This window comes from Trachurus japonicus, chromosome 3 (genome assembly GCF_045865225.1).
Source record: "Trachurus japonicus isolate A0001 chromosome 3, Traja_1.0".
Lineage (NCBI taxonomy): Eukaryota > Metazoa > Chordata > Actinopteri > Carangiformes > Carangidae > Trachurus > Trachurus japonicus.
In genome coordinates this window covers 29,041,051-29,061,845 of record NC_140909.1, presented here as the reverse complement: position 1 = coordinate 29,061,845, position 20,795 = coordinate 29,041,051, and positions in this window count along the sequence as shown.

Sequence of the window (20,795 nt, the reverse complement as noted above, 5' to 3'; positions counted from 1 at the left end):
TGTGTCTACAATTGAAGTAATGATAGATTTTTCTGTTTGTTGTTTGAGTTGATTTGCTAAAAATTTGCTTGTTTTGTTTCCAAATTCAAACTGTTGTTGGCGGAGTTTGAGGAGAGTTTCTTCAGTTTTTTTGTTCAGTATATTATTAAGTTCGTGCTTAGCTTTAAGAAGTTCCTTCATAACAGAGTCAGTGGGCGTATGAGAGGCTAGAAGGTCCAATCTCTTCACCTCTTTTTGGAGTAGATGTTCTTTTTTATTATCTTCTTTCTTTTTGTAAGAGGTATATGATATTATTTTACCTCTCATGACGGATTTTGCCGTTTCCCATAATGTGCATGCTGTTATTTCAGGGGTGTCATTAATTTCAATGAAGGATGCCCATTCTCGTTTAAAATAGTCCAGAAATTCCTTGTCTTTAAGTAATAAATTGCTGAAGCGCCATCTAGCGGTGGGATGGGGTTGTTGTTCAGCTAAAAAGGTGATACTAATGGGTGCATGATCAGAGATTATAATACTGTGGATGGTTGAATCTATTATTTTATGTGTGATGGAATTATTAACTAAAAAGTAGTCTATACGGGAGTATGATTTATGGTATGGAGAGTAATATGAGTATTCGTTATTATTGGGATTATTGTATCTCCAGATATCCATCAGTCCATAATCAGACATATACTGTTTAAGCAGAGATGACGGGTGGTTGGATCTATTAGTAGAGGTTGATGAGGAGCGATCCAAGAGTGGGTCTAGTACTGTATTGAAATCGCCACCCAAGATGATATATGAGTCAGGAGAGTTAGATAATGCTGAGAATAGAGTGTGAAAAAAAGAAGAGGAGTCTGTGTTGGGACCATATATATTTGCTAGAGTCAGAGTGTCTTTTCCTATTTTTCCAGTGATGATAATATAGCGACCTTCTGGGTCAGTCAATGTTGAAGTATGAGAGAAAGAGATGTTCTTGCTTAATAAAATTGAGGTGCCCCGTTTTTTGGAGTTATATGTGGAGTGGTATGTCTGACTAACCCACCTGGCCGTGAGTTTCCGAGATTCTGCCTCTGTAAGGTGAGTTTCCTGTAAAAAGCAGATATCAGATTTTAACTTATGTAAATGACTTAATACTTTAGTTCTTTTGGCAGGGGAGCTGATTCCTCTTACATTCCATGAGGTTATTGTTATTGGTAAAACCATGGGTTATTGTAGAAGGTAATAATTGACTATTCAGTCAGTAGAGAAACGGACATAATGTCCAGAGTACAACAAAACAGCATACATCCAAAACACAGCAAAATAGCATAGAACACAATACGTGTGTGTGTGTGTGTGTGTGTGTGTGTGTGTGTGTGTGTGTGTGTGTGTGTGTGTGTGTGTGTGTGTGTGTGTGTGTGTGTGTGTGTGTGTGTGTGTGTGTGTGTGTGTGTGTGTGTGTGTGTGTGTGTGTGTGTGTGTGTGTGTGTGTGTGTGTGTGTGTGTGTGTGTGTGTGTGTGTGCGTGCGCGCGCGCGCGCGCGTGTACACACACACACGGGGAGTGAGTAACAACAACTAACAGAAAATTACATATAAACAGATAAACATGAGACTTTACAGTAAAGACATGCATGCGAGGGGTGGTAGTACAGTTCCTTTGGTCGGTGTCAGATTAGCGGGTTAGAAGAGCCATGGAGTGGTTTTAGAGTCACGGTATAACTGTCCTTCAATGTATAGTTTGTCAACGATCAGGTTAGCGCGTTTGTTGTTTTGTCGGTGTTGTTTGAGGATGGGGTACAGTACCTTGCGCCGTTCATTTATTTCGCGTGGGAATTGGTCATTGAGTCCGTAGTGTGTGCCTTTGAGTTCTTTTCCTCTGCTTTTAATCAGTTCCTTGTGTTTGTAATGTTCCAGTTTGACGATGATGGGACGGGGTGATTTGTTAGTAGGCCTACGGGGACCAAGACGATGCATGCGGTGGAAGGTAATCTGGTTTGTAGTGTCCGGGGAGAGTTTGAGTTGCGTTTCCATGAAGTCCTTAATCAGTGTTTCTAGGTTGTCGGATGGATGTTCGGGGATGCCAGAGAAGATGAGATTATCCCGCATGCTTCTGGTTTGTATGTCCAATATGGTTTCTTTCAGTTTTTTGTTTTCTTTCGTGACAAAGTCCATGTTTGCAGTGAGTGATTTGACGGAGGTTTGGAGAGAGTTGTTTAGCTGTTCTAGGTCTTCGATGTGTTTGTGTGCAAATTCCAGACTCGAGCGAATCTCTTTCATCTCGTTATGAAGTGTTACCAGTAAGTCGAGTCTTCGGTTTATGGATTGCAGTACACTAACCTCGATATCCGTGGTTTCCAGGTCGCTTGTGTCTGTAGACGAGCTACACACCTTCCGTTTCTTTGAGTTGTCTTGTGGCGTGTCGCTCATCATGCAGCGGTTGTAATACTGATCGATGTAGTCTTCTAGGTCTGATAACTTCTCCAGCTTGTAAGGACAGTGTTCCGATGGCTAGTTTTGGCCTGGGGTGGTGTTTAGTTGAAAAAAGAGAGAGGAAAAAAGCCAAAAAAAACGATGTTGTTTTCTTCAGCTACCGGGCGCCGCCATGTTGAATCTCACCTCGTCGCGTAACGTCCAATCAGATTTTATTCTTTTCATTGCATTCACATGCTGCAGTGGACAATTTAGCTTCAGTATTAATGCAGTATCTAAAACAATATATATTAGAAAAGACCAATTAAAAAAAAAAAAATGTAATATGAAAATGTTCATGTCCATCTATATGCTCTCAGTACTTGGTTGGGGCCATTTGGCTTGAACTACTGGAAATAGCCTAGACTTTTCCATGTTACTCTAGTTTATTGAGTTGCCCCTGTAAAACTCAAGGATGTGGGACATTGAAACAACAGTGACAGGCAAACAGCCAATCATCACAGGGGTCTCAAACTCAATTTAGTTCAGGGGCTACAAACAGCACATTTTGATCTCAAGTAGGCCTAACCAGTAAAACAATGGCATGATAGCCTATAAATATATTTTAAACAATTATTTTTTCCTCTGTTTTAGTATATTATTAAGATGTTTACAGTTAATGAACAATCTTTTTACAAAACATATTATGAACCACCTGAAATTTCTTGATAAAAATATGTGCAATTTAAAATTTTCACACTTGGCAAATGCATGCTGAGGGCCGAATTGGACCCACTGCCGGGCCGGTTTTGGCCCGCGGGCCGCATGTTTGACACCCCTGGTTGAAGCGCCGTCTCCACGTGTGTTTATCGACAACAGGATTATAACCTAAAAAGGACACGTTAGCTCGTCGGTATGGTAACTAAACGGTAACAGGTGACTGTTGCTGCGTCTGCCCCGAGTCTGAAACAGCGGCGGCGTTAATGAAGCAGCGTCAGGCCGCTCTCCGTCAGTGAAACAGTCGGTGAAATCGCCGATTAAATAGCTACGACGAGCCGCGAGCGGACGTACAGTAGATAGCCTATCTCACCTGGTAGAGCACACCTGCTGCAGCGACCCAGTTCGATCCCTCCTGACAGTCGCTTTGCTCCGCGTCAATCCCCCTCACTCTCTCTCCCTCTCCCCCGTCTCTCTCCAGCTGTCCTTTCAAAATAAATGCATAAAAAGTCAGAAAATAAAAAATAATAGGCTACAATCTGAGTCGGTGCTTGCCCGACCGGGCAAGTCCGCACAGGTTCTACCTGCCCGCCGGTAATTTTTACTTGCCCCGGGCAATCGGGCAACCGTTACTGTCGAACCCTGATGTTATAGGCATATTTAATTTGAATGTTTAATTTTGGCCCGCGACCCTCCACCCCGATTCGTTTTTGGCCCTTCACTGAGAATAATTTGGGCACCCCTGGCTTAGAGGCTAATCATTCACACATGTAGAACCCGATAATGTAATAAATCCCCGATAATGTAATAACCCTAATAATGTAATAAAAAAATTCACTTGAGTGGATTGAAAATGTAATAAAACCTGATAATGTAATAACTTCCCAATAATGTAATAAAGTGCATTTGCCTATAATGTAATACACTCTTAACCATTAAAGCAGATATCAGTGGAATGTTTTTGTTAATATAAGTCCTAAATAGTCCTATTTTCCGTCAGCAATCACTTACATGAAGTATTTCAGCTTAAACACGAGTCTCTCCGTCACTCTGCTCTGCTGTAACCCGAGGAGAAAATTTTCCTTGTGGGATACAAGTGTTATCCAATGAGGGGAGAGAACGGCATGAAGGGCTGTGTGTGCAGCCAAGGGATGCGCGTGAATGTGGTGACGTAGCACGAGGACCAATTGATGCCTGACAAGGGCGGGGGCTGCTAACTCATGGTGCGTTCAAGGAAACTCGTACTGTGTTTTTCCTTCCTGTGAAGTCATACCAGTTCGATCTGGTACGAGTTCACGGGTCGGAAGTTACGAGTGGCCGTTATAGGGAACTTTCACAGACAACAGGACGGTAAAAACACGAGCTACGGGTTACCTGGAACGCTACCAAGTCGTAGTTGTGACTTGAAGCTGTAACTTACGGTTTCAAAAGCCTGCCTTGAACACAGCATTAGCCGAAACGGCCGTGCCGCTGTTATCTGCTTTAATGTAATAAAGTATTACATTAACGGGAGGTTATTGCATTATCAGGTTATCCTTCCATTTCAAGGGACCTGATAATGTAATAATACTCCAATAATGTAATAATTTAACAGGAGATCACCCATTATTTGGTTTCAAGTGATGTGTTCAAGGTTATATTTCTGTGTAAGCAACACAAGCTCCAGAGCGCCACCAACAGGTCAACGTTGGACATGCATGAATGGTTAACTTTGACCCATTCATCCGTTTTTCACAAACGATGTATCACTGGAGCTGTCCATTGTCCATTGTCCATTGTCCATTGTTAGCGCTTTGAGATCATTTATTTGATGAAAAGTGCTTTACAAATCGAATAAATTATTATTATTATTAATGTCAATCAGAGTTTAAGTTTAACACCAGGATACTCAAAGATCAGACATGAATCTTAGTGCAAAGAATAATCATACTTTCATCAGGTAAATGTGTCTACTTTATTTTTTTTTTGTTACCCTTTTACAATGTGGCTCTAAAAGCTGGCATAGACAATATAGCTATATTACTATTGTTAAAGACAATAATAGTAATATAGCTGCAAGCAGCAATGAAGGAGTCAAGCAACAATAGGCCAGATTATCCATGGCAACAAGATAGAACTATGTCAGCACTTTAAACAAGTTTCACATGTGAAAATGGATAATGTGATTTTAACAACTTTCAAAATGGCAGCAAAATTCTGCTGTTTTCGTTTAGAAACTGTATGTGGAGGTCTGACAGTATAAGCAGACATTTAAAGTACAATAAGTATAAAAAGTAAATAAGTTTAAAATCCACACATGTGAAGAGAAAGCAGTTCAAACACAGCGCCCCCCGAGGTCAAAGGTCATACTTTTTTGTGGTATCACCAGGATGATGTCATGAATCTATGGACCATGTTTTGCAGCCATGCTGTCGTATTTGGTTGGCTGTCACAGCCAAGCTGTTTTTAAATTTGAGAACAATCTGTTTGACACATTTGTTCAGCTTGGTCTGAAGATCATACGCTAAGTTTCATTAAGATTGGACAGAAATGTGTCCCCCTAGAGGTCAAAGGTCACCAGATGTTTTGGATATCCCCAGGATGATGTCATGAGTCTATATACCAAGTTTGGTTGAGATATGTTAAAGGGTTGCTGAGAAATGGGCTTCCTTCCTGTTTGGCAACCTCAATGTCAAGTTTGATTGGCTGTCACGGCTAAGCGCCTTTGAATTTGAAGAAGATGCTGAATGCATTTGTGTGTCAAGGTCTGAATATCACCTGGGCGACGTTTCAAGAAGATTAGACAAAATTTGTGACAAGAGAGGCCTTTTAAAGGTTTTTGATCAAATCAAAGATGGCGGAAATCCAATATGGCGGAAAAAGACATTAAGGATGCGTTTACCTCGGCTTGGCCCCAGGGCTCCAGTGATATAGCCTCGTAAACCAGCCTCTCGCGGAAATGCATTTCATTTCATTTCTCGGGAGAGTCTGGCCTCATCCCCCCTCTAAGCGTTTGGGGTGGGCGGGAGCTGGGCGGGAGTAGTAGCAAAGACGGTTTAATATCTTTGGTAGTAGCGTTAACAGACAACCCCATTCAGCCAATCAGCAAGTTGGTGTAGAGACGGGGCTTTGCACCAGTCGGTCCCTGATTGGCCAACGTGCTGTGTCAATCACAGCGGGCGACGCTGATTGGCTCGGCCTTCTGAGGGTTTCAGTCCAAACGCTTAGAATGGGGATGAGGCCAGACTCTCCCTCGGAATGAAATGAAATGCACTTCCGCGAGAGGCTGGTTTACGAGGCTACCAGTGATACATAGTTTGTGAAAACGGATGAACGGGTCAAAGTTAACCATTCATGCATGTCCAACGTTGACCTGTTGGTGGCACTCTGGAGCTCGTGTTGCTTACACAGAAATATAACCTTAAACACATCACTTGAAACCAAGTAATGGGTGATCTCCTGTCCTATTATTATTACATTATCAGGTCCCTTGAAATGGAAGGATAACCTGATAATGTAATAATGTAATACTTTATTACATTATTGGTTAAGAGTGTATTACATAATTGGGAAATGCACTTTATTACATTATTGGGAAGTTATTACATTATCAGGTTTTATTACATTTTTAATCCACTCAAGTGAAAATTTTTATTACATTATTGGGGTTATTACATTATCGGGGATTTATTACATTATCGGGTTCTACAACACACATTCATACATCAGATGATACATCTGAGGGCAAGTATGAGTTCAGTGGGGAGCAACCGCCATTCCGACATCCCACCAGTCCGACATAGGCCTCTAATTGTCTAAATGGCCAGACTTAATTTTCTATTAAACGTCCCATCATTCCGACAATTTTTGCCCCCTATGGTCGGAATGATGGTATTTTTTTCTTCCTGCCTTTCCGACAATTCCTTTTAATAGCGTAATTTTTCCCCAAAAGATTTTGCACTGGTTGGGTTTAGGCAATGAAGAAGGGAGTCGGTTAAAGCAGAAGTAAGCAATATTTTTGTGTTAATATAAGTCTTAAATAGTTATATCTTCCGACAGCAATCACTTACATAGAGTGTTTGGACCGAAACACGGGTCTGTCAGTCACTCTGCTCTGCTCTGAGCCGAGGAGAAAACTTTTCTCGTATCCCACAATTTTTATCCAATGAGGAGAGAGAACGGCATGCAGGGCTGTGTGTGCAGCCAAGGGATGCACCTGAATGTGGTGACGTAGGGACGAGGACTGTTATGGTACGTTCAAGGCAACTTGTAACTCGTGTTTTTCCGACCTGTGAAGTGGTACGAGTTCACGGGTCGGAAGTTACGAGTGGCCGTTATAGTGCACTTTCACAGGTAAAACAGGTTGGAAAAATACGAGTGGGTTGCCTGGAACGCTACAAAGTCGTAAGTTGTGACTTGAAGCTGTAATTTACGGTTTCAAAAGCCTGCCTGGAACGCAGAATTAGCCAAAACGACCGGATCGCTTACTTCTGCTTTAAGTTTAGTAAAAAAGAGCAGGTAGAGGCTAGACAGGCAGACTAGTCCCTCTGCTGTGCTCTGCTGTGTAATTACGCACAACCATGTGGGTATTCCTCTATCAGCACATCTTAAAGAAGGGAGTCACTTGTTGACTAACGCACATTTCCTAATATTAAAGCCTTGTCGGAATGGTGGGACGTTCACATGTCGGAATAGCGGTATATCTAAATGGTGGGATGTTGGAATAACAGCATATAACCGGGTTCAGTGTCTTGCCCAAGGACACTTGCGGACTGGCGGAGCTGGGAATCGAACCGCCAGCATTCCAGTTGGCAGACAACCCGCTCTACCTCCTGAACCAAAGCCGCAAGATGTCCCTTGGAAAGACACAATTTAACCCCAGTGTCTGTGAGGATAAAATGAAGCGATGAGTTTTAACATCCAAAAGGTCAAAGGTCAAATTCACAGTGGCATCATAACATTCTGCAAAAAAAAACATTTGTATCCATTATTCACACACTGTAAATCAGGAGGAGAAACTGTGGCCATGTTTCCTGCAGCTTGGATAGTTGGTGGAAGAAACAAGGAGATGGTTTTTATATAATCTTTATAGATAAAAACACAGGTATAAAACATTTAATTTTAAATGATGATTCATGTTATACATAAATGTTTGAGTCAGTAGCCTATTTGAAAAGTGGTCTGTAGCAGTTCAGAGTGTGCAGTGACATTTTGTGTTTGATGTTGTGATCAGAGGCAGCAAAGTTGTGATTGCTGACGGGGACAATAAGTAAACAAATACACGGATGCAGGTGTAATTTTCACTTGTTCATCTCAACTGTTTTAGAAAATTTAGACCCAGAGGAGGAACACAACTGTAAAAATATTTTTCCTTCCCCACATAAGCAGAGTAATATGCTGATTTGTGCTCGTTAATAACTCTCAGTTAATTGTCAACTCAATGCTTTTGTCCCCGACCCCGTCAGGATCCTGTAGGAATTCTGTCTTCTGTCTTAACAGTATTGATTTTGCCTTCATTGTCAAAATGCTTTGCAAACTAATGGTGCTATATGAATAATGTTATTATAATTATCATAACCTGAAGTGATGTAGGTGGGGGCGTCCATTGTCTCTGGATTTACTTCGTGTTTTCAGTGTCATGAAGCTGATTCACTCGACAAACACTGCTGAGAGTTTTAATTTAACACAGTGTTTCAGTCTACCACAGATCTTTTTCAGCCACTGTCACATAAACTATTTGAGACCAGAGCTGGATCCTGGCTCTGATCTCCTGAATCAATTCAATTCTTTATGATTAAATGACATCAGATAAACACCAATAAATTTACCCAGGGAGCTTAAAGTTATTTCACATTCAGCAGCGAGCAGTGCTGTTCCTCTGGTATAAAACACATCAGTCATCGGCTGAATTTCCTTGTGATTTAACTGTGGATTTATGTTAGTGGAAAAATACACTCCTGAACAAAATCTTAAGATCGTGGGAAAAATTACAAGAACTCACATTTTGCACTGTTGGGTCATAACCAGGTTGTAAGTCGCGCTTCAAAGTGCAAAAAGAATAAACTGGAGCAAGAGATCAGAGGCAATTTATTGAAAACTGCATTTAAACTCAAATAGGTGGTTATGTCTCATATGTTGAGATGATAGTAGTGGTGTGACGCAGCCTCCCCCACCAGTCCGTCAGAAATACCAGAGCTGCTCTCTGGTCAGTGCAGTCAAGAAGTTTGGGAACCCCTGCTTTAACTTATTTCTACAACTCAAGAAACCTTTGAAGAGATTTCATGCAACAATCCTTTAGTTGAAGGGAAATTAAACCTTAGGTGCCATTACATAATTGGAAACCTTTGGATATTTTGTGCAACCTCCCCTGGCTTTTTACAGCTGCGTATTAATTAGACCAGTTTTATCTAATTTCTCTCAGGATTGGTGTCAGTGTCACCAACTCTCTTCCTGCAGAGCACTAGGAACATGAGGATATTATATCTTTGTAGATGGTAATTAGAAATAAAAATCATCTCCTCTGACCCTTTTAGCTGAAGAAAACTGTGCACACATTAAGTAGCTTGGTCAGTGTGAATATTGGTTTTGTTCGGGCTTCATCAGACATTCATCTCCTCCCTTTAGGCCTTTGTTTGCTCACACTGATCTGAACACGTTGGCTCGACTCTGACAGCCTCACTTCACTTTGTACAACACTCATAATAGCTGGTTCATTGTAAGGAAAACACCAGTGTTCTACTTCTGCTGATGCTGCCTGTGATCAACCAATTAATTAAGGCGGATGATAAGGTGGCTACGATACCAAGAAATAAAAAGAGAGAACAAGAACAAGGCTGTATTCAAAACTGCATACTACAGCACTGCCGGGGACAGCTCTCCATTCCGACACCCCTCCACTTCGACACCCCGCTGTTCCGAAATACCCCCACTTCGAAACACCGCTACTCCGACACCCCCTCCTCCCCCCCGCAGCTGTCCAAGGTGCTGAACCGCGTGACGTTGTTTACATTCTGCTTTGTGGCTTGTCTGTGAAACGTGCGCTGCTCAGGGACTGGGCAGATCTGTCCCACTTGCTTTCTCCCCGACTCCGTTGTTGGAGATCTCCACATAGTAATAGAAATACACTTTTTTTCTTTTTCTCCCCCCCTCCTCCGCTCGAGCGCGGCTGAAGCCGGCTTGAGCTCACAGGGGCGCGAGGCTGCTGCAGCCGCCGCTCGTGCTGACAGCTGACTGAGGGAGATGCTTTGGTTGGGTTTAGGCAATGAAGAAAGGAGTTGGTTAAGTTTAGTAAAAAGACCAGGTAGAGGCTAGACAGGCTAGAAGCAGAATGAACATTATGTCATTAATACAGTATGAAGTATTTGCTTGTTCTGCAGTTAATTATGCACATGATCCGTTTGACCCCAAAAAGGAAAAAAGGATCAATGCGCACTGCGCACTGCACAGCCTCTGGTTCCTTTCTGATTAGGTCCGTCTGTCCGTTCGGAGTGGGGGGGTTTCCCCCACTGGCCTTTTCGGAGTAGCGGGGTCTTTAGAAAAAATAGAAAACCCCGCTATTACGATGAATGGAAGTCTATTGTCGGAAAGGCGGGCCTTCGGAAAGGCGGGGTGTAACCAGCACTGCCTACTACTGCGTTAGTAAATACTGTATACTGCATATTGAATGTGGGAATCAGTATGCTATTTCAGCAGACCAACGCCGTTCCCACCACAGTGTACAGTATACAAGTTTGCCAGAATGCATCTCGCAGCAACCGGCAGCGGTAGCTATAAAAGAGGCGAAAGCTGTTTTATTTCCTCTCACCAAAATTCAGAAGCTAAACTCAACACTAACCTGCCTTCTTTACCTCAAGAACATCGCCCCTCTCCGCCCCTCACTCACCTCCTCTGCTGGTGAAACCCGGGGACAGCCTTCCTAGTCGAAACACCACTGTTCCAAACCCCCCCAACCCCCGAAACTTTCAAAGCCTACCGGGGGAGGAAAAAAAAGAAATGTCTTTGCTCTGTGCTTTGGTTGGGTTTAGACAATGAAGAAAGGAGTTGGTTAGTTGGTTAAGCTGTTTTTAGATCGTACACTGTACGATGTCACGTTCGTGATTGTTTGCATTAATTCCAGCTTCATTTATTCCCATTGTTAGAGATGCTGGAAGTTCAACAGCTTTTTTCATTTCAGAAGTTTGTGCATGCAGTTCGATAAAAACTCTGTTCTAAACCCAGCTTTGTATTTTAAATTTGCTTTACACCAGTTAAGTATTTTATACATAACATAATCTGCACATTTTCCACTTCATTAGAGATGTATTTTTCCCCTGATACCACCCACTGATTGGACAACAGCAGGGTTTTTCCTGGCCAAAATTTCGGCTGAGGCGGCTGAGGGGGCGGGGGGTGGAGTCCCATATTGCTGCGTGACAATGCTTATATGCCGTGACAATGCTTATATGCCAATTAACTGGCCTGTTGCTCACATGTAATTTTGGTGTATATGAGTTGGTGTGTGAATATCTCACATACACTAGTGTCAAAAAAAAAAAAAACTCGGAGCGCTGATCGTGAGAGGATCCTGAGTGTTCAGGGAGCGACAAACTGACAAACCTGTGTCAGATGATTGAACCATGTTGTGTGCTCACTGTCCCGTCATTTTCCAAGAGAACATAACCTGCTCCGGACCAGGTTAGTCGTTCAGCATGTTACCATGGAGATTTATCCCGGTAAGAAGTGAACCACCGTCGTAGTACGGAAGACCCAGAGTTAACCCTTTAGTTACCTGGATAAACTCAAATCCTGCCTCGTAGCCTCTGGTGTCTTTGACACACAAGCTGTTCAACTTCATATGGTAACCTCGGATATTTGGGACCGGCGGTAAATTGTGAGTCGGCTTTTACGGGTACCGGAGTCCTGTCACCAAGCAGCAAAGGACACCACCGTGTCTCCTTCTCTCTCTTCACGCTGCGCCGGTGGAGTGCGTTGGTTCACGCTCAGCACAACGTCTGAACGGAGCGGAGCCCCAATGAGCCCCGCCCCCGCGGGCACACAAGCAGCGCGTCAACGTCATCTTGCGGCCCGGCCCGGAGCTGAAATCAAACGCACCCCTTCTGCTGCGGTCGAGTTGAACCGAGTTGAAAACAGCGCCACTGAGCTTCCATAGAACTACATTGATTTCCAATCAAGATTCAGGCGCGCGGCCGCCTCAAAATTTATAATGCAGAAAAAACCCTGCATATCGCTGGGGGCGGCACAAAATAAGGTGGAGGCGGCCGCCACGCAATTTTGAACGCAGGAAAAAACCTGAACAGTAAGGGAACCTCTCGGCTTCTATGTACCATGGCCCACGGAGCCTTCCACTCATTTTTGACATCACATGACTCAGTGAAGAGGCAGCAGTAGCAGTGGCAGCGTTTAATGAGGGAGAAGAGGTGAGCAGACATACTGGTAACATTCAGTAAGTGAAGCACAACCAGTGCAGCACTGAAGCCCTGTTACCTTGATACATGCGTGTGTGTGTGTGTGTGTGTGTGTGTGTGTGTGTGTGTGTGTGTGTGTGTGTGTGTGTGTGTGTGTGTGTGTGTGTGTGTGTGTGTGTGTTCCCAGGTCTCCAATTACAAACCAAACTTCTCATCTGGAACAGAGGCCAAAACACTTGCTCTGAACATCTGCTGAGCTGACTGGATGAAATGTGCATGTAAGTGCGTGTGTACAGTGTGTACGTTGCTGCTCTTGAGGGACAACAAGCCGTTTTTGGCAAAATAGGGGAACTAGGGGTGTGCATTGGCACTGCCCTCACGATTCAATTCGATTACGATTCAGCAGGTAACGATTCGATTCGATTCGATTCGATTCTACGATGCATTGCGATGCATTGCAATGCATCAAAATTCTACTGCACAACACGGCAAATTTTTCATCAGTCATGAGATATTGAACAACAGATTTTATCGGCTGCTATCACTCTCCTGTATCTTTGACATAAATGTCATTAAATAAAATAAAATTGAATGGTACAGGGTATTGGATATGGCATTTTCAAACCTGAAAAAGAAAACATAAATCACTTCTAGGGCTGCCCCCAAAAATTAGCCGACCAAAATTTAATTGGTCGATTGGTTGCAGGAAAAAACAAACAAACTTTTGGAGCCATACTCAAAATCAATGTGACTGAACTATATGAAAGACTATGGGGCTTTTATTTTGAAGGGCCAGATACAGGAAGTCGTGACACTTTTTGTTGTTGTATTTTACATGGCGCGGCACGGCTCTCTCTCTGCATCAGAGACCCCCCTCTTCGCAGCCTGAGCTCAGTCACTCACCCTCCTCTACTGTGTTTATTGGTGATAAACGGGCATACTGCCTGTAGTAACGGTAAAACCCGACCGGCTTGTTGAATCTCGGACCCAACACGGCCGGACTCATGAGCGTTAATTAATTAATTCTCAACCCGACCGCAGGTGAAAAAAAAAAGGAAAAAGAAAGCCAGCGGCAACACTGCTACTGCTGGTGCTGCCTGTGGTGCTGCCCATTGCTGCCGCTTAGCATGTAGCTACAGGCTGCGCATGTCGCTGCTCCGGAAATGCCCCCGGAGGTAATTGAAACTTCACAACTTTATTTGGGGCCAGAAAATAAACACTGACATAATCGATTATGGCACGTTGCCGCAACGATGCTGAATCGTGCATGTCCCGCATTGCAATGCATCGCCGAATCGATTATTGTTGACACCCCTAAGGGGAACTTCCACAGGAAGTGGTCATTTACCAGGCTGAAAATGGTTTTAAAAAAGGGACATTGTGTAACTTCTCCTGTTATCTATTCACGAAAATCGATTATTTCATTCAAAAGTACGTTTTTCATTCATCAGTAATCACCCCCATCAACAAACTGAAGTGTTCCGGTAAGCTCTGAATTTGCCGTTCATATCATTCATATCTACATGGAGCGGGCAAGCTCGGTGGTAGTTGCCATAGAGAGCCTAAGTGGAAGGAGGAAGTAACGTCGCCATGGGACCTCAACTCAGAAAAAGTCTACATGTAAGTGAACGGGAGTCAATGATTTATTTTGTGATCCGATTGAATTGTGCCATGAGAAAAAAATATGACCTCTACCTGTTTAAAACATCACGTTTCATGCCGAGAAATCAGCAGTTTATCGTAAAACAGCAACAGAAGAATGTATTTTGTGTGAAGACGCTCTACGGACTACAGATCTGGTGTCCCACAAAAAATACGTCACCAACTGAAACGGGAAAGGGCGGCATTTGGTGTGTGATGTCACCTACGTGACCTGGGGCCTCATTTATCATTGTGGATACACCTTTTTTTACACCATTTTCCCCTCGTTTTGTGCGTACGCACTTTTCTCCGCCAAATTTGGGATTTATCAAGCCAAAACCTGACAGGGAAAAGTGCGGACATTTACACCCATTTTGACCCTGGCGAACCATGATTTACGCCTTTTTTGAGGAACAGGAGGAATTGGCGACACCGTTGCTGAGTCAGAGAACTGCAGTGTGAGATGGAGAGAGGAGCGGAGTACATTTAGAAGAGCGCAGTAGGATTTTTTGAAGTAACTGTGGTAGTGGTAGTGGTGGACCGTTGATGCTGGCAATCCAACCCGCTCTATAATAACACTAGGCTCTATGTTAATTGATAAACAGAGCGGATTGAGGATTTTGCTTTTTTGATTAGGCTATGTGTGACGTCCTACAAGGATCAAACCATCCAAGTTTAAAAACACACCGGCAGCAGCACACTGATCTGCAGGCTAGACTGTTATTATTTTGTCACCTGAGTTAACGAGGTGCACGTGAGTTTGGAGCTAATGAGAGGAGAGAATAAAGAGCGAGACAACGCGGCTCTGAGGAGGAACTATGAAGGACTCAGCTGTAATGGAAAATGACCTAAACCGAGTCCAGTAGAGCTGTAACTGTGTAGAAAGGCGTGCAAAGTAATGGTAACTATCGTCCTGCTTCCTACATTGTTTTAACATCTAGGTAAAAAAAAAAAAAAAAGATTTTCTGGGATAAAGGGGCAGATTACATAAGATTCTTCTTCTTTCTGCTCCCTTTTGATGAGATTTGGGAGGTTTTTGTTTTTATTGTAGCTTATTAAAATGCAAGATCATTTTTCTGACTGATTTATTGCCCGATATCGCCGTGTATCTGCTTTCGGAGAAGTTCCGCTTTTCCCCCCGTCCTCCGCCGGCCTCGTTGTCACTTTGTTGTCACTCCACAGAGTGCACATGGCTAATTAAATATGCACGTGCTGACCATATATAGGTGTATATAGCTAGGCGTTCCGGGGGCGGAGTAAGAGGTGTGTTTACGTGTGCACCATTCTTGGGTCCGGTGTGATTTATTGCGGAGAGTTGTGCGTACGCACAGTTTGATTGATCTGAAAAAGGTGTAAATATTTTGGGTGTACGCCATTTTTGTCTTTTCGCCGTACGCAAAAATGTAGTAGCAGTTTTACACCCTCTTTGATAAATGAGGCCCCTGGAGTCTTTCTGGTTACGGATTCTTCGGAGTTTTATTCTACAATAGTTTTACAACAAACTGCTGATTTCTCTTCATGAAACGTGATGTTTTAAACAGGTAGAGGTCATATTTTTTTTCTCATGGCACAATTAAATCGTATCACGAAATAAAACTTTGACTCCCGTTCAACAATACGACATCGCCATGACAACAAATTGTCACATGTATTGTTTTGCCTCGTGCTGACGGACCACCATTTCCATATTTCCATATTTCCATATTTCGCACATTCTGTGACAAACTGTAAACTGTTTTCTTGTCTGTAACAACATCTATTGCACGTCTGTCCGTCCTGGGTGAGGGATCCCTCCTCTGTTGCTCACCCTGAGGTTTCTCCGATTTTCCCTGTTAAAAGGGTTTCCATGGAGTTTTTCCTCAGTCGATGTGAGGGTCTAAGGACAGAGGATGTTGTTACGATGCCATGTAAAGCCCTTTGAGACAAACTGTTTGTAAAAACGGGCTATACAAATAAAATTGCCTTGCCTTGCCTTGCCTTGCCTTGTTTATGCAGTTACCTGCAGCGGCTGTCGTTCGTCTGCCGTCTTCCCAATTTGACGTGAATGCAGCATGAAAAATATGATTGAGTTGCTTGCAATATACAACCGCAACGCTAGATGGGAGTAATTCCTACACAATGTACCTTTAAAAATACACTGCACAGCTGCATTATAGAAAATATAGAAGGACCCCTACAGAGGACTAAAAGTCAAGATATATCTACTTATTTTAAATCATACTCTGTCTCTGCTCAAAAGGTGAAATATCAATTTCCTCAATATGTTGTACTTTTCCATCCAACCTCACCTCCTCCACCTGACATAATGGTGTTCAGAAATGGCCCTTTGTCATGTTTGTCGCACCTCCTTCCACAAGTTTCCACACAAGTTTACCCGAGTAAAGAAAATTTTGATTGGGCATTATTGAGCGTTGTCTACTACATCGATGAATCGATTTATATTCCGACCCAACTCGATCTGTGCTCGGCAAGTTAGCCTTCCAGGCGACATGTATCGGTCTAAAATCGTTTTAAATGGTAAAAAATAGATAGGAAATTACACATTGGATTTAAGCACAGCAAACTTTATATAACGACCAGAAACAAACACCTCTTCTCTTATGTGTCTTCTTTGAGGTTTTATAGCAGCTGGCATCATAGGCGCCGATTTATGTTTTTGCCCGTGGGTGCTCAATTATTATTATTATTATTATTTTTGGTGCTCAAATTAAATGAATGCCACCAAGGTAATGATTGTCTCAAACTGACTTTTATTGCATAGATAGTCACCAACCACAACTAAATACGACACAGTCTGAAGGCAGCAGTATTATGCACACTGGCCACAACGTAACACTTTTTTTTCACAACGTAACACTAATTATGTCGCTTGCACGTATAATTAAAGGTAACCTATAGCAACACATAGCCTAAGCAAAAAACACAGTAGCCTATTAATTTACACTCGGCACATTTACAATATCACAGTGTGTATTTTTCAGTACAACCAAGGAAACAATGAAGCTATGTTCATTACATTAATTCGCAAAACACACTTTTCATCTTCATCTTCAGCTTACTGTTAAGGAAAGGAAAGAAAATTTTGAGTCAGTCACTCACCACTGTCTGCTATTGTCTATTTCCTAAGGAGGAACGTGCTCCTCCTGGCAGCTGTGCGCGTGATAAACTCATCGGCTATAGCATCCAGATTGCGGCTCCTTGTAATGTTTTTGTGACAGTTCAACACCGCAAGGTGATTGAGTCTTCCCTGTCCCATCGTGGCGCGTAGATACGTTTTGAGTCTCCGCAGGCCTGAGAATGACCTCTCTGATGTGCAAGAGGTCACGGGAACAGTGAGTCCAAGTCTGATCAGTTTGGTGAGTTCTGGCAGCAGGGTCCGCAGCGGCTCGCCATACTCTCCTTTCAGGAAATCCACAGCATCTCGAAATGTTTTTATGCAAACACCCCTCTGTTTGGTTATGTCAATGAACATGTCACGGTGAAGTGTCAGCCTGCCTTCATCCAGATCATCTCCATGAAACTCTGTGATGCTCCCACAGTCACCTTTTCCCGTCACAAAATCCTCAATACTGCACATGTGTTTGAATGCAGCTTGACTGAACCTGCAATCCAAAGATGAAGTTGCAGTGTCCATCACCTGGTAAAACTGCTGTCTGTACATGGCCTCTGGTGACTGGAAACTGTGTGATGGTGCGCCTCCGTCATCCAGTCGACGTGGGGTTTTTCTTGGCCTTGGCAGGGCTGGGCTTTCAACGTTAAAGGTGTACAGAAATGGCCGTTTGTCCCGTTTGTCGCGCCGAGTTGTCACGAGCTGCAACACGAGTTTACCCGAGTAAGGAAAATGAATTTGATTGGTCGTTATCGAGCGGGCGGGATATTCAAAGTTTGGGGCGAGCCCGAGCTCCGTGTGTGTGTGCGTGTCTCAGACGTTTGAATGACGGATTACGGATCCAATATCAGTGGCTAGTGAATCGTGTACAGGCTGACGTATAATCCGTGCGCCTGCATTATCCAATACGAAAAAAAAAACTACACTAAAATACACACTTTCATCACGGATTTACTCAAAAATAGAATTTTGCACAAAGTTTGGCCTACATCGTCTGATAGATGAGTTATTACACTCATTTTATGACCCAGAGTGGGCTCAAATTCAATTTTCTTTTCTGTACACCTTTAAGGCTATCAGCAGCTGCAGTTGTGTTTTGCCAAAAATCTTCATATCCGTTTTCACGAAGATGCTTGATGTCCTGTCGGAGCATTTCAATGAGTTGGAGAGCTTTCTGTGAATGCAGCTGGCTGTGTTGCAGTGCGCGATTGGCTGTTTCTGCGCGCAGAAAAAACATCAACATCAGCTTCAGTGAAAAAAATGTACTGAACTTCTGCAGGTGCTGAAGTAAACCATTTGCTTTGCCGCCTGCGTCACCTTTATCTTCTGAAGACAGGTTGTCAAGAAACTCCAGTAGTGCGCTGTAATTTGAATAAATTGACTGCAGCGAAGCAGCTTTTACTGTCCAGCGCGTTGGGCACAAAGGGCGCAGAGACGGCCCGTCTGCGCTTTGGAAATGCTGAAACCAAGCCAGTCGTTTTGGGGAGTTGCGTATCAGCGTTATGAGGTCACGAATGAGTGACATGAAGTTCCGACACTCGGGAATGTTATGGGCAACATCCTGCACCACCAAGTTCATCACATGTCCCATACAGTGGACGTAAAGTGCTCGAGGCTCCAGTTCTTTTACGCGTGCCTGCAGACCATTTCGAATCCCTGACATATTCGATGCGCCGTCGTAACACTGACCTCTACAGTTTTTGACAGGCAGGGAGAGTCTCAGCAGTACATCCTTAACCAGGTTGAAAAGTGCATCCCCTGTTGTGCTAGCTGTCTGGTAAAATCCTATGAAAAGTTCCTCTATTTCCAGACATTCAGTAACAACACGGAAGCACACAGACACCTGTTCCTTAACTGTGATGTCCGCGGTCTCATCCATGATTATGGAGAAAAACTCTGCACGCTTTATCTCCTCTTTAAGTGTTCGTAGGACATCATGTGCAAATAGTTCAGTCATTTCATTGAGAATGTCATGAGAAAGCCACTTAGACTCATTACGAGCGAGCCAGGACTGTAGTTCTGGGATGTCTTGTGCACGCAAGTTGAGCAGCTGTCTCAAGTTTGACTCTGTGTCCACATGACCCCTAAGGGCTAGTCCTTGACATGCCAAATATTGGACAGAAGAAAAAATACTTAACAACGCAGTTCGTGCTTCAGCCATTTGCTTTTGCTTGGCGGCAGAGAGAGCATTTGCAACATTAACTCCGGCATTAGCAGCACTTGTGATGCTAGCAGCAGCTCGATGGACATTTGACTTCTCGTGGCAGCGAAATCTTTCTATTGCTTTGCCCCAGCTGCAAAAGCCATCTTTCACAAAAGCCTTGTAAGAATCCATATCATGTCCTCCTGTACATGGTAACGGGGCATGCATTTTGTCGGCAGCAGAGCACACTTCACAGTACACTTTGTTATTTAATGCGTCATATGTAATCCACGGGAATTTTGTTTTCCAGCTGGCCTGGTACTTTCGTCCCTGCTGACACTTGCTGCTGTCCCTTTCACCGCCGCTGATGCTGCTGCTGCTACCGACGCCCCCGCCGCCGCTGCTACCGCCGCCTCCGCCGCCGCTGCTGCTGCTACCGCCGCCGCCGCTGCTGGGGGCATTGGTGGTTGTAGACGCTTTTCTTATAACAAACTTGTCCATTTTTACCCGCCGATACGCAGCCAACCTTCACATTTTGCTCTGTGTGTGTGTACGTGAAGGCCTCTTGTTTAGCCGCAGCCAAATCCGATCATCCGATTGGTTACGTGACTACGCTAACGTGTACACGCACAGAGCTGCAATGATTTTAATTGGATAATACGATTTAAGTAAATGCAGTTCATTTTAAAGATACAGTTTCACCACAAGTTTCAATCATTCACTCTTTTTATTTTTTTTATTTTTTTTTATTTTTTGATCGACCATCCCGATTGGCCAGTGGGTGCTCAGCGTTGCCAGTGGGTGCTCGAGCACCGGAGCACCCACGGGATCGGCGCCTATGGCTGGCATCTATGGAAGTTGCATACGTTTCTAACTACTGGATTCAACTTGTCTGTTCTCACTGGAAAATAAAACATGACCTGCAATGTTGTCCACTTGTCAAGTCTGCTGCTTCTGTTCTACCAGCTCTCTGCACCCTGTCACAACATCCAGTGAGTTATGAGAGTTCTGCTGTTTCTATTGGTGACAAACATCCCACAGGACAGATGTTTCTACTCTGATTGGGTTTATCCACTTTATTGTGAACTGAATATAGATGTCGACCTCTTATCAGTTGATCTCAGTGCTACTGCCACTCTTGATTGATTTCATTCCAAGCACTTCACCTCTCTGACTGCAAGTGTAATATATAATATCCTCTTTTTAATACTTCCTTTTGTATCTTGCTGACCCAGTCTGTCTACCATGCCCATCATGTCTTTATGAGCTGGAACATGCATGAATGCTACTTCAGCCTCACATCCACATGCATTACCATTGTTTCATACACAAGTCCTGGTGCATCAGCACTTTGCTTCCTGTGGTTTGCTCCTTCCACTCCAAAGCCATTAGGCGGGTTTATTTACAGCATTGTCCAGACACAGGGC